Here is an 11872-nt window from a genome sequence, read left to right as displayed (position 1 = left end):
AGAACCTTGAACCCCCACAAGCTGCCTCGACCCCCCCTTCAGCATTTAGGGTTAAGTTGGCCAGAAAGCTTTAATCCATGTCCATACTTAAGTCTGTGTTTCTTTTTAAAAATTGATTTACTTTATGTATACAGTGTTCTGCCTGCACGTACACCTGCAGGCCAGAAGAGGGCATCAGATCACATTATAGATGGTCGTGAGCCACCATGTGTGTGCTGGGAGAAGTCAGGACCTCTGGAAGAGCAGCCAGTGCTCTTAACCGCTAAGCCATCTCTCCAGGCCAAACCTCTGTGTTTCAGAATGAGAAGAAAGCTCCCCCCCCAAAAAAAACCCCAAAACCCAAACAAACAAAAAACAACCCAGCAACAGAATGAGGGAAGAACTAACTACCAGGTCCCCAGGTAAACCAACGAATGGCACAGTACGTACAAATCTACATATAGCTGATGGCTCGTATAATAAAGAAATATGAAATAAATTGAAATACGATTTCACTGTGTATGATTATCTGGCAGATCGTAAGAAAGATGTTAGCCTCTGCAGGAAATGGCAGAGAAAACAGGTGTTCTCTTATGCTCGTGGCCTGAGGGCAACCTGATTTTACCTTTCCAGGGGAGTGGTGCCAACTTTTCTCTATGTAGCAGAGCTCTTACTGTCCTGGGCAACTATTGATCTGGAAGGTTCCACCTTTGCAGGTTTTTCTTCAGGAAACAATGATGCTGTGCACAAAGGACACTCTCATTCTAATGTTATTTACAGCATTAAACTTTTAATAAGTTATCTGTCCACTAATAAGGGCACATAAAGCAAATCCCAGACATAAAATAGTGTTGAAGATTAATTTTAATAATGTGAGAATATGGTAATGTTGTATCAAGTTAAATACATAGGCTTTAAAATGTATATTCTCAATTTTTGTTTTCTTTCTTTTAAAAAAAAGATTTATTTATTTATTTTACGTATATGAGTGCACTATTTGCGTGTACACCTGCAGGCCAGCAGAGGGCACCAGATCTCATTATAGATGGTTGTGAGCCACCATGTGGTTGCTGGGAATTGAACTCAGGACCTCTGGAAGAGCAGACAGTGCTCTTAACCTCTGAGTCACCTCTCTAGCCCATATTATCAATTTTTCAGTATCACAAAAGATTCTCCTTACAGCAAACAATGAAAATTCAACAACAAAAAATGGCTTAAGAGAGAGAAGAGGCATGTATTGACCTGTTGTGTAGAAAGTCCAGGGGTCACAATGCCTTTGGGCAAGGGTGACTCAGCAGCCCCTCCCTAGCACCCCTCTAAGTTGAGCAGCGTCCCTCATGCCTGTAGCCTATATCCCCAGCCCTCGGCTCAGTTTTATTTTATGTTGGTTTTGCTCTTGATAGAGACTCTCTTTTTATTTTCTTTTTCTTTATTTTACATCCTGACCTCAGTTTCCTCTCCTCTTCCCCCTCCCCCATCTCCCCTCTTCCCCCTCCCCCATCTCCCCTCTTCCCCCTCCCCCATCTCCCCTCTTCCCCCTCCCCCATCTCCCCTCTTCCCCCTCCCCCATCTCCCCTCTTCCCCCTCCCCCATCTCCCCTCTTCCCCCTCCCCCGACCACTCCTCCTCTGTTTCTTTTCAGAAAGGGGACAGCTTCTGTGAACATCAACCAGCCATGGCCTATCAAGTTGCAATGCCACTGGCACCTCCTCTTCTATTAAGGCTGGACAAGGCAACCCAGTAGGGAGGAAGGGTCCCAAAGGCAGGCAACACAGCCAGAGACAGCCCCTGCTCCCACTGCCAGGCATGCCGCAGGAAGACCAAACCACACAACTGTAACATACGTGTTTCCACATGTTAACGATGACTCTCGGCAGCTCTGGACTTGCGGGTTTTGTTTGGGTTTTTGAGGCAGGGTCTCTCACAGGGTCTTCTCACTGTCCCAGAACTCACTATGTAGAACCAGGCTGCCCTTGAACTCACAGAGATCTGGCCGCCTGTCTCTCAAGTGCGCCACCACGGGCCAGCCCTGGGGTTGTGTTTTCACCAGTTAAATAACCTGATAAAAAACAACAATTAAAAAAAAAAAAGCCTTTCAAACTCATTCCAGCAAGCGCCCCAACTAGATGACGTAATCCTCACACAATCCGGCTGAACTGTGTGATTACAGACAAGCCGGTTGTGTCCAGTTATGAGTCTGAGCACCACGATGTAAGGTGTAACTTGGGCAACCCTCTCATGAAACAACGTCTACCATCCCCGTTTTATTGCTGAAGAAACCAAAGCCCGTGCAGGTCAAGTGTGTTATAAAGATAAAAGAATCAGCAAACGGTGAGTTCACACCCCCCAGCCCCCACGGGGAATGTATAATGTATCAGGTCTTCAAAGAGATCAGATGTTGCTTCAGACAATGAAGATAGAGCCCTCAATAAAAGCAACCGCCACGCCCCTTGCAAAACATGTTGTTCAAATACTCAGGAAGGTAAGAGAATAAGTTATATCCACAAGAGCAGGACATGGTTGTGATAAAGAGGGTGAAACCAGCCCTTAATATTAAGGCAGAATAATAGAGCTGGGAAGTGTAATACAAGAGCGGCAGGATGGGCCAACAAGGCGATCCTGGAGTCCATGATGGAGGCGGGGCCAGCGAGGCGATCCCGGAGTCCATGATGGAAGGACAGAGCTGACACCGACCTCCATATATGTTTCATAGTATGAATACACCTGCGCTCTCTCTCTCTCTCTCTCTCTCTCTCTCTCTCATGCACACACACAATAGTAGTGGTAAGGTGAACTGGAGGAAATACTTGCAGAAATCTACAGGAAGACGGAAGGGACAATGGAGAGGAAAAACAATCCTGGGAGGCTCAATATCTGAATGACAGATGTTCAAGAAAGAGACTATGACTTTGTCACGTAGCAAAGCCTCGAAGTAGGGGCCTTTGACAACCAAGAATCAGTAGGAGAAGCAGCTATCTGGCGAACGATGCAGCTGCGTGATGGCCGTGTCTGTGAGTCCAGGCAGAGGCAGGGGGATCGCTATCATTTCAGGCTCAGCCTGGCCTACCCACACAGTGAGTTTGAAAGCTCCTTGAAGTGCCTAGGGGGGAAAAATGAATGAAAATAGCTCATCTAGGCAGACTGTCATGGGGACATTTCAGAACACAGCTGGCAGAAGACCTTAAAAGGCCAGAGGGAGGGAGGGAGCAGGAGGGAGGGAGGGAGGGAGGGAGGGAGGGAGGGAGGGAGCAGGAGGGAGAACCGAGATCATACACAAAGGATGAGGACTCGTAGATGGCTCTGTGTACTTAAAGAGCGATGCCTTCCTAAGCCCGAAGGAAAACAGCTCCCTAGAGTTTTTCCCTGGCTACATTATCAGTCATGCACAATAACAAGATAAGCACACGTGCCCACATGTGAGCGTTGCTTCTCACGGAGCCCTTCTCGGGAATCTCCTGGAGGCCGAGCCTTTGGATGAAGAACGTATCAGAAGAGAGGTTGGAATCGGCACATACACCCCAGACACAGACACAGTAATGAGAGTCCTCAGGGTGAGGGTGACTTCAGACTCGCGGGATTCCGGGTATGTGGGGGTTCATAGGTACAAGGAGGCGTGGAGGGCCCCCGCTATGACCATGCTTACTTTTCTTGTTTGCTTGCTTTCTTTCTCTCTCTTTTTATGAGACCAGACCTTACTACATAGCCCAGGCTAGCCTTGAACTCATAGCCTTGCCTCTGCTTCTTGAGGGCTGGCCTACAGGCATGTACCACCATCCTGAGTTCATCGAGATAACTTCTAAACCTAGGATAATATGCCTGGGGCGTGGCCCGGGGTGTTCTCTGTGGGACAACCTACTTTGGCAGAAGGTTGACAAGGACCCTGTCTTCCTTCGAGGCTGAGTACGTTGTCTGTATTGTCTACAAACATTCGGCTTTGACCTCTCCTGGCAGGTAGAGGGAAGGTCGCGGTGAGCAGCCTTGTCTTCCTCACTGCAACCTGGCCAAACATCTGAAGCCTGGCCGGTGGCCCCGTGTCACCACATGCCTCAACAGTGCCAGGCCCCGTCTCCCAGCTTTCCTCACCACCTTTCCCAACGCCTTTCCCATAAAAGGCTCTCATAAATGCTGAGAAGCCCAAGCTAGCCAACCGCCCAGACGGACTGCTCAGTTTATTTGCCCCAGTCCGAGCCTCCCCCTAACAGCAAAAGCGTCTCTCCTTCCTCACCGAGGTTGGTGCTTAGCCGCTGTTTTGTAAAAATCAAGTGCTATAGTGCTTTCCTAGAAAGGAAAGGCAACAGTTGTCACCGAGGGTAGCGACAGTAACTGAGGAGGGCTGCACCCTGCTAAGGAGCCCTCGTGTTTTCTAAACAAAGCGCGAAGAAGCCCTAACAACACCTTCATACCACGCTTAACGGTGCCGCCGATTTCATCCCCTTTCTTTCTGTGCGGTGCTGCTCACAGCACGGCTGTTAAAAACCAGGCTCTGCTGCCCGGTGTGAGGGCAAGTGAGCAGAAGACAAGAAGAAACAAGAAGCGTTCACTCAGGGCAGGGGAGACGGCTCAGTGCTTAGACCATTGGCTGCCCTTCCAGAGGAAGGCCTGCTTCGATTCCCAGCACCCACGCGGTGACTCAAAACCATCTATCCGTAACTCTGGTTGCAGGAGATGCTTTCTTTTGGCCTCCACAGACACTGCATGTGGAGGGCACACCGACATCTAAGCAAAACACTTACATGTAAAATAAAAATAAAGAAATGCTTGTTCTGAATCTTTGGAAAATAATATCTACAAATCAATAGCTAGCTATTGATTTATTTATTATTTTGGTTTATCTTGGTTGCAAGGAACACAGCCCTAGTCAGTGTTAATCAAGAAAGGAATTGGAGCTGTTTTGAGTCAAAACAGAATACCCAAAGTCTTGAGTTTTCCACTTTGCTCACAGGCATCTTTGTGTGTTTGTCTGGCCTGTTTGGCTATTGGCTATATCAGAGTCTCCCCAGCATTCACCGGCTTAAGTAGCAAGCGAGCTTTGCCACTTGCTATTGGCACAAGATGCTGTAATTTGAGAAGGGACCTGCAGGAGCACCTTGTCTTCACTCTGGGAGGTGATGGCTGGGTTGGCATCACTGGGGTGGGGATGTAGCATTGGCTGAAGTGTGAGAGCAGCCAAGGACACTGGCCTCGGTCTTTCCAGTTAACACAGCCCTTTTCAGAGGGTGTCAGACCCCAAGCGAGGGAAGGTGAGCGTGTAAAGCTTCCAAAGCCTCAGGCTGCTCCAGATTTCACTCTTGATGGGAGAAGTGAGAGGTCTTAGGCTACTTTTTAAACAATTTAGTGTGTGCGCGCGCACGGTGTGTGTGTGTGTGTGTGTGTGTGTGTGTGTGTGCATGTGCGTGCGTGTGCTCGTTTCCTTAATTACTTTGGTTTGCATGAAATTTAGCTTGCTATCAACTATCTTTAATCTTCTTCCCTGTTATCTCCAGGGTTTGCTGCTGGCTAGCAAATCCTTTATGAATTTTCAATATCAAATTCCCAAGAACAAGTCAGTTCAGCCTCTCTTCCCCTTCGTGCCAGGAACCGCAGCTCTGATACCAGCCTCTCCCTTTGACTTTTTAGCGCTCGGGATAGCCACAGCGCGGTGAGTAGCCACAGCGCGGTGAGTAGCCACAGCGCGGTGAGTAGCCACACTGCTCGCTGGGATGCCAGTCTGAGTCCTCACCCTTTGTTTGGTCCCACGTTCTCGCTCCCCTTATTTGCACAGAGCTGGTTGGTAAGGTCATGACATTGTTTGCACCTTCAAATTCTTCAGCTCTTCCTCCTAATCTTATGTAACCACAACCAAACGATCACACTCAAGAAATATAACCCAAGCCGGGCGTGGTGGTGCACACCTTTAATCCCAGCACTCCAGAGGCAGAGGCAGGTGGATCGCTGTGAGTTTGAGGCCAGCCTGGTCTACAAAGCGAGTCCAGAACAGCCAAGACAACACAGAGAAACCCTGTCTTGGAAAACTAAAATTAAAAGAAAAGAAGAGAAAAAAAACATATAACCCTTATGAATAATAGAACCTGATGTTTTCTTAGGTTCATGTTTTTACAATTGTTCATAATACCCTTGGCAAGGGATTCTTTCCTGACCCAGTGTTCACTCTGTGGTCCTGCACTGCAGTTAGCTGCTGTCTCTCCCCGGTGGCCTTACCTTCACACAAGTTCTTCCATCTTTTTCACATTTCTTGACATTAGCATTGTGGTGAGTGCAGGCGAAGTTGCTTTGTACATGTCTATTTTAAAAGACAGGCTCTCGCGTGGGGCAGCCTGGCCTCGGACCTGCTCTGGAGCTGAGAATGACCTTGGGTTCTGACGTCCGCTGCTCTGACCTCTGCTTCCTGAGCTCGGGGGGTCACAGTCCTGTACGCCAGTCCCAAGTGACTCAGCGTTGGCCCTGGAACCCTGGGCCTCAGGTGAGCTGGGTAAGCTCTCTATAGACTAAGCCACACCCCAGCGTCCTCCTCATCCTGCTTACAAACGTGTGTGTGTGTGTGTGTGTGTGTGTGTGTGTGTGTATGTGTGTGTGAACAGTACTGACTGACCACCCTTTTAAAAATTAACCGGTTACTTAACATCCAGACCTCAGTTTCCCCCTCCTCTCCCCTCACTCATTCACGCCCTCCCCCACTTCACTGCCCCTGCCCTTCCACCCCTCCCCCACTTCACTGCCCCTGCCCTTCCACCCCTCCCCCACTTCACTGCCCCTGCCCTTCCACCCCTCCCCCACTTCACTGCCCCTGCCCTTCCACTCCTCCTCCACTTCCCTTCAGAAAAGGGGAGCCCTCCTACGCATATCAGCAAGCCATGGCATATCAGCTGCTGTAAGACTAGGCGCATCTTTTCCTGTCAAGGCTGCACGAGGCAGCCCAGTTACGGGGAGAGGGCCCCAAAGGCAGGCAACAGAGTCAGAGGCAGCCGCTGCTACAGATGTTAGGAGGCCCACGCAAAGGCCCGGCTACATAGCTGTTACATATGTGCACAGGGCCTCAGGCATGGCTTGGACACCTTTGACAGTTGCTGGCCAGCTGCTTGTTTTGGCTCACTCCCATCCTGTCCCTGTAATTTCCCAAGGTCCTCTGGCCAAGGGCTTATGGGTAAGTTCGGCCAAGGAGACAATGGTGCTTTCTCTGAAGCCTTAGCTGTAGCTGTTTTCCTTCCTTGCCTCCAGAACCCCCCTAAACAGGCCCTCCCTGTGGGATTCCACCTACAGTTAGGAAATTTCCCTTTCTCAGTTTTGTTCCTTTTGGTTGGCCACAACTGCACTTGTTACAACTTTAGGTCTGGGGTAGTGCTCGCCTCTGAGTGCCGAGCCTTTCCACTGCCTCACGCGCCTGTGTTTAGCTTCTCAGCATTTCCATTTCCTGTGTAGTCACTTTCCTTATAAAAGTTCTTCTTTATTTGGCTTGGACAACCTAGGGTGGTGTCTGTTTTCTTGACTAAACCCTGACTAATACAAATAGGTGTTCACCACCGTCCTAATCCAATAGGGTCACAGGCCATGAAATGCAGCCACATAAGTGGCAGGGCCATAAAAGGGAAATATTTTATAAGGCAGTCAGCACTAGAGGCCTACTTTGCAGCTTCATGAATGCACAAAAATACAAAAGGAATTAGTTTTAGGGTAGTATTTTTACGTAGATAAATTTCTTTTTTTATTAATTCATGTTACCTAAATTCCTTACAAAGGGTATGAATTGTTTTGGCATAAAGAAAATTTGCTGCTGGGTGTGGTAGCGCACACCTATAATCCCAGCACTTGGGGAGGTAGAGGCAGGCGGATTGCTGTGAGTTCGAGGCCAGCCTGGTCTACAAAGTAAGTCCAGAACAGCCAAGGCTACACAGAGAAATCTTGTCTTGGAAAGCCAGAAAAAGGAAGGAAGGAAGGAAGGAAGGAAGGAAGGAAGGAAGGAAAGAAGGAAGGAAGGAAAAGAAAGCTTGCTGGGATGTCATATTTAGTAAACCCTGAGGGATGATGTAGCCGCTGTGCACTATACTGTGCACTACCAGATAACTCAGAAGCAGCCGTCCTTATGAAGGCCTTCGAACACTGAAGGTGGACAAACCAGAGGGTTGTGGTGGGCCAGCCTGACTCCATTTTAAGATTAGAAGCCATCTTGTCACAGCAAGGTCAAAATAAGTTCCTTCCTGTTTTTTGTAAAGTTCGGCTCTGAACAGGTCTTGACCCATTTTCTGGAATTTGACATGATCCACACCCGACACCCTGACCTCCACCTGATAAAATAAGATGCTCTGCCAAGTTCCCACAGGACCAAACACCCTTGAGAAGCCCCCTTGCGGTTTTGGGGGGTTGGCTATATAAACCCCCTTGTCTCTTACGTTCGATGTTATTTTCCCAGTCTGTTTTAGGGAGAGAACCCTGCCTGACAGAAGAAGCTTGCTTAACTCCAGCAGAGCATCTGGGTGCTGGCCCTCGCTCACTGTCAGTAGGATTAGCAGTCGTTTCGAGCAGACTGCGTGGGAGCACGCATGTCTATCTTTCTGTGTTGAGATACTTCATCACATAATCGTTTTTAGACCCCAGTCATGTCATAACAAGGTGAGTCAGGGCATGAGGCTCACCAAATGAGGGAGTGTTTGCTTGTTTGTTTTAATGATGCAAAGGTGGGGTTTATTAAGAAACAGTTTTAGGAGCTGGAGAGGTGGCCCAGTGGTTAGGAGCACGTGCTGCTCTTCTGGGGGACCTGTGTTCAGTTCCCAGCACCCACATCAGGCAGCTCGTAAGGGCAGTAACTCGGGATGCAGGGCCTCTGTTTGGGCCCCGCAGGCATCTGCGTTCATGAGCACATCCTCTACTCACACACAAATACACATAAGTTTAAAATAAGTAAAAAGCAGCTTTAATACAGACTTAAGCATGTCATTGGAGAGAGAGACTTACGGTAAAGGACTGATTCCTCCGTGTGCGCATGGCTCCTCCCAAGAGGGTGGTCAGGTTGGGTTGTCATTTGATCGATCACTACATCCCATGAGTAGGCAGGATCCAAGGGCCATGACAGCCACACTGGTTTCTATGGGAACGTAAACAAATATTATATAGAATCAAATACTTTCAGGATCTTTGGCAAATTTACTATAAAGAATTTAAAGGTGCATTAAAGTAAGCAAAGCATAGCATTGAGGAAGAAAAGAGAGAGAGAGAGAGAGAGAGAGAGAGAGAGAGAGAGAGAGAGAGAGAAAAGAGCCCTAAGAAAGATCAAACAGAATGTGTGGCTAAAGTCGAACTACCATGGAGGAAATTTTGTTGGAGATAAAGTGAACTATTAGAAATGATAAGAGTAAAAAAGAAAACCTACGGCGTCAATCAGTGATTGGTAGACTAGATTGCCAGATAGCTGGCAACCGGTTGTAACAGCGGAGCCAAGCTGAAGGGATACACACAGCCTGGGTGTGCATTCCAAAGCCTGCCTTGACTCTGCGCACACTCCATTTACCGTCAGGATCAAAAAGAGACCATCTCAAAGATGTTTGTTTCTGTGGCCATGAGCAAGTCACAGCCTTGGTCCTTCTGTTTCGTCCTGCCGCACCTGCAGTGGCTGTGCTCTAAGCAAGTCTGTCCCTTAAGTCCATGACATGTCTGCTGTGTGTGAAAATAAACTTGCAGTTCAGTCTGAAATGAAGCATGCAAACAAGAAGATGCGCTGGCTTTTCATTGGGGTGACCATGACAGTCCAGTGCTGAGTATTTGATGTCGCTTTCTTCAAAAGCGGAAAGCACCGGAGTGGAGAAAGAAAATGGTGTAAGCCACCCCAGGGTAGCAATCCAGCTCAGAGAAGCGTTGCACCCGGGAGCCCCTTCTTGTCTGGCTTTCTATTAGCAGATTGGGGAAGATGGCCCAGACCGTGAAATGCATGCTTCTACACAGGTGTGAGGTCAAGATAGTGGCTTCAGTCAACAATGGGTTTCATCATGCTGCTTCCCATATATGCGGGAATGATATGCACACATATGCACATATACACATACATACATGTATATCACTATATTTGCCCTCCCACCCACCTCTAATCTTCATCCCCTTCTTGGTTTTCCTCTCTACCAAATAATCCCTCTTCTTTTATTATATATGTGTGTGTGTGTGTGTGTGTGTGTGTATATATGGATACATATACCTACATATATGGTGTTTGTTCTCCCCTTTCCAGTATCCTTTCTTGATTTGTTTATTTCCTCCCTTCATTTCCCTTGCTTCTATTTTCACATCACAGTGTGTATGTGTGTGTGTGCGTGTGTGTGTGTGTGCGCACGCACATGCACGCACATGTGTATGCATGTATAAAATCTAGATTCTGCATATGAGAGAAGACATGTAATGCTTGTTTTTGCCCATCTGTCTTGTTCCAGCATGTGGATCTCCAGTTTCATCCGTTTCCCTGAAGTGACCTGATTTCATTATTACCCAGGGCTGAACACGACATGATTGTGTATGTATATATACACCATGCACCTGTTGACAGACATCTGAGCTGGTTCTCCATCTTGGCTACTGTGAATGCTATAAACACAGATGTACAATGCTCTCTGTGGTGTGTTGACTTAATTCCTCTGAGTATGCATTAGTTAGGGTGTTCTGCAGGGACAGGACCCACAGAATGACTGTGTATTACAAACGAGGATTTATTAGATTAGCTTGTACTGTACTGGCCAGGCAGTCCTACAATGGCTGCCCACATGCTGGAGAGACTGTGAGCAGGTAGCAGCTCGTTCCATGGTCTCAGGCTGAAGCCAAAGGTCTGGAAGCTTCCTCTGCTAATCTTCCTGAAACACCTTCACGTTCCTGCCTGGAGGCACATCTCTTAGTTGATCCAGATCCAATCAAATTGGCCATCAAGATTAGCCATGAGCAGATACATCCCCAGGCTACGGGGCATCCTACCAGTCCTGTTTTCAGCTTTTTGAGGAACCCATGTGCTGGTTTCACAGTGACTGCATTCTGCTTGCTTAATTGCTACCAGCTGTGCATGTGTGTTCCTTTGCCCCTGTGTTCAACCCATGTTTGTTGTTTGCTTTCTTGATGACACAGGCTGTCAATTGGGCGCATTACGAGACCACACCATGATGTCTGCCTCTCCCCACGGGGTCTCACAATGGAGCACTGGATAGCCTGGAATTCACAGGGGTCTGCTAGCTTCTGCATCTTGAGGGCTGCGATGAAGGTGTGCGACACCATGTCCCTGTCGGTTTATGGCGTTTGCAGTGGTGGAGGTGGAGAACCAGCCCAGATGGCTGCCAACAGATGACGTGCACAGATGTTTATGCCGTGCCAGGACTGCCTCTGGAACCTCATGCATGCTGGGAAGTGTTGCTCTACCACTGAGCTACCCACAAGCTGAGTGTTATGTATCTTGGCAGAAATCTCCCTGTTAATTACTCCATTATCTTTATTTTTTCCTAATTTCTATCCCAAGTAAGTGTCTCATTAGAACAATGCCTACAAATTCTCATAGTCTTAGTAACATTTAAAAAAAATTAACAGAAAATTTTGAGAAAACATGTCGGGGTGGGGGGAATTTCCAGCTGGTTAATCCTTCTCAGTGGCTTTGTGTCATTCAACTGTTTGAGAATACCCTATAGATTGCATATTACTATGTGATACTTTTCAAAGTTGCTTTTATTGTTACTCTTCATCATCACCACCATCATTATCATCACCACCATCATCATCACCATCACCACATCACCATCACCACCATCACCATCATCATCATCACCATCACCACCATCACCACCACCACCACCATCATCACCACCATCACCACCATCACCACCACCATCATCATCACCATCATCACCACCATCATCACCATCACCACCATCATCACCATCATC

At 47.8% G+C, this 11872-nt stretch overlaps 1 long non-coding RNA gene across 1 annotated transcript; it reads right to left on the bottom strand.

Annotated features, from left to right (window-relative positions):
* Positions 1–381: 381 nt before the first annotated feature.
* LOC311585972 lies at positions 382–6292 on the bottom strand. The gene is made up of 3 exons (XR_014775412.1): positions 6177–6292; positions 1823–2037; positions 382–719 (listed from the first exon to the last, which is right to left on the bottom strand). It is a non-coding gene; the product is annotated as an uncharacterized lncRNA (long non-coding RNA).
* Positions 6293–11872: the final 5580 nt, after the last annotated feature.

This window comes from Acomys minous, assembly GCF_964271855.1.
Source record: "Acomys minous genome assembly, chromosome: 16".
NCBI classification, from domain to species: domain Eukaryota; kingdom Metazoa; phylum Chordata; class Mammalia; order Rodentia; family Muridae; genus Acomys; species Acomys minous.
Note: the sequence above shows the minus strand (reverse complement) of the source record. Positions and strands in the feature narration are given on the sequence as shown.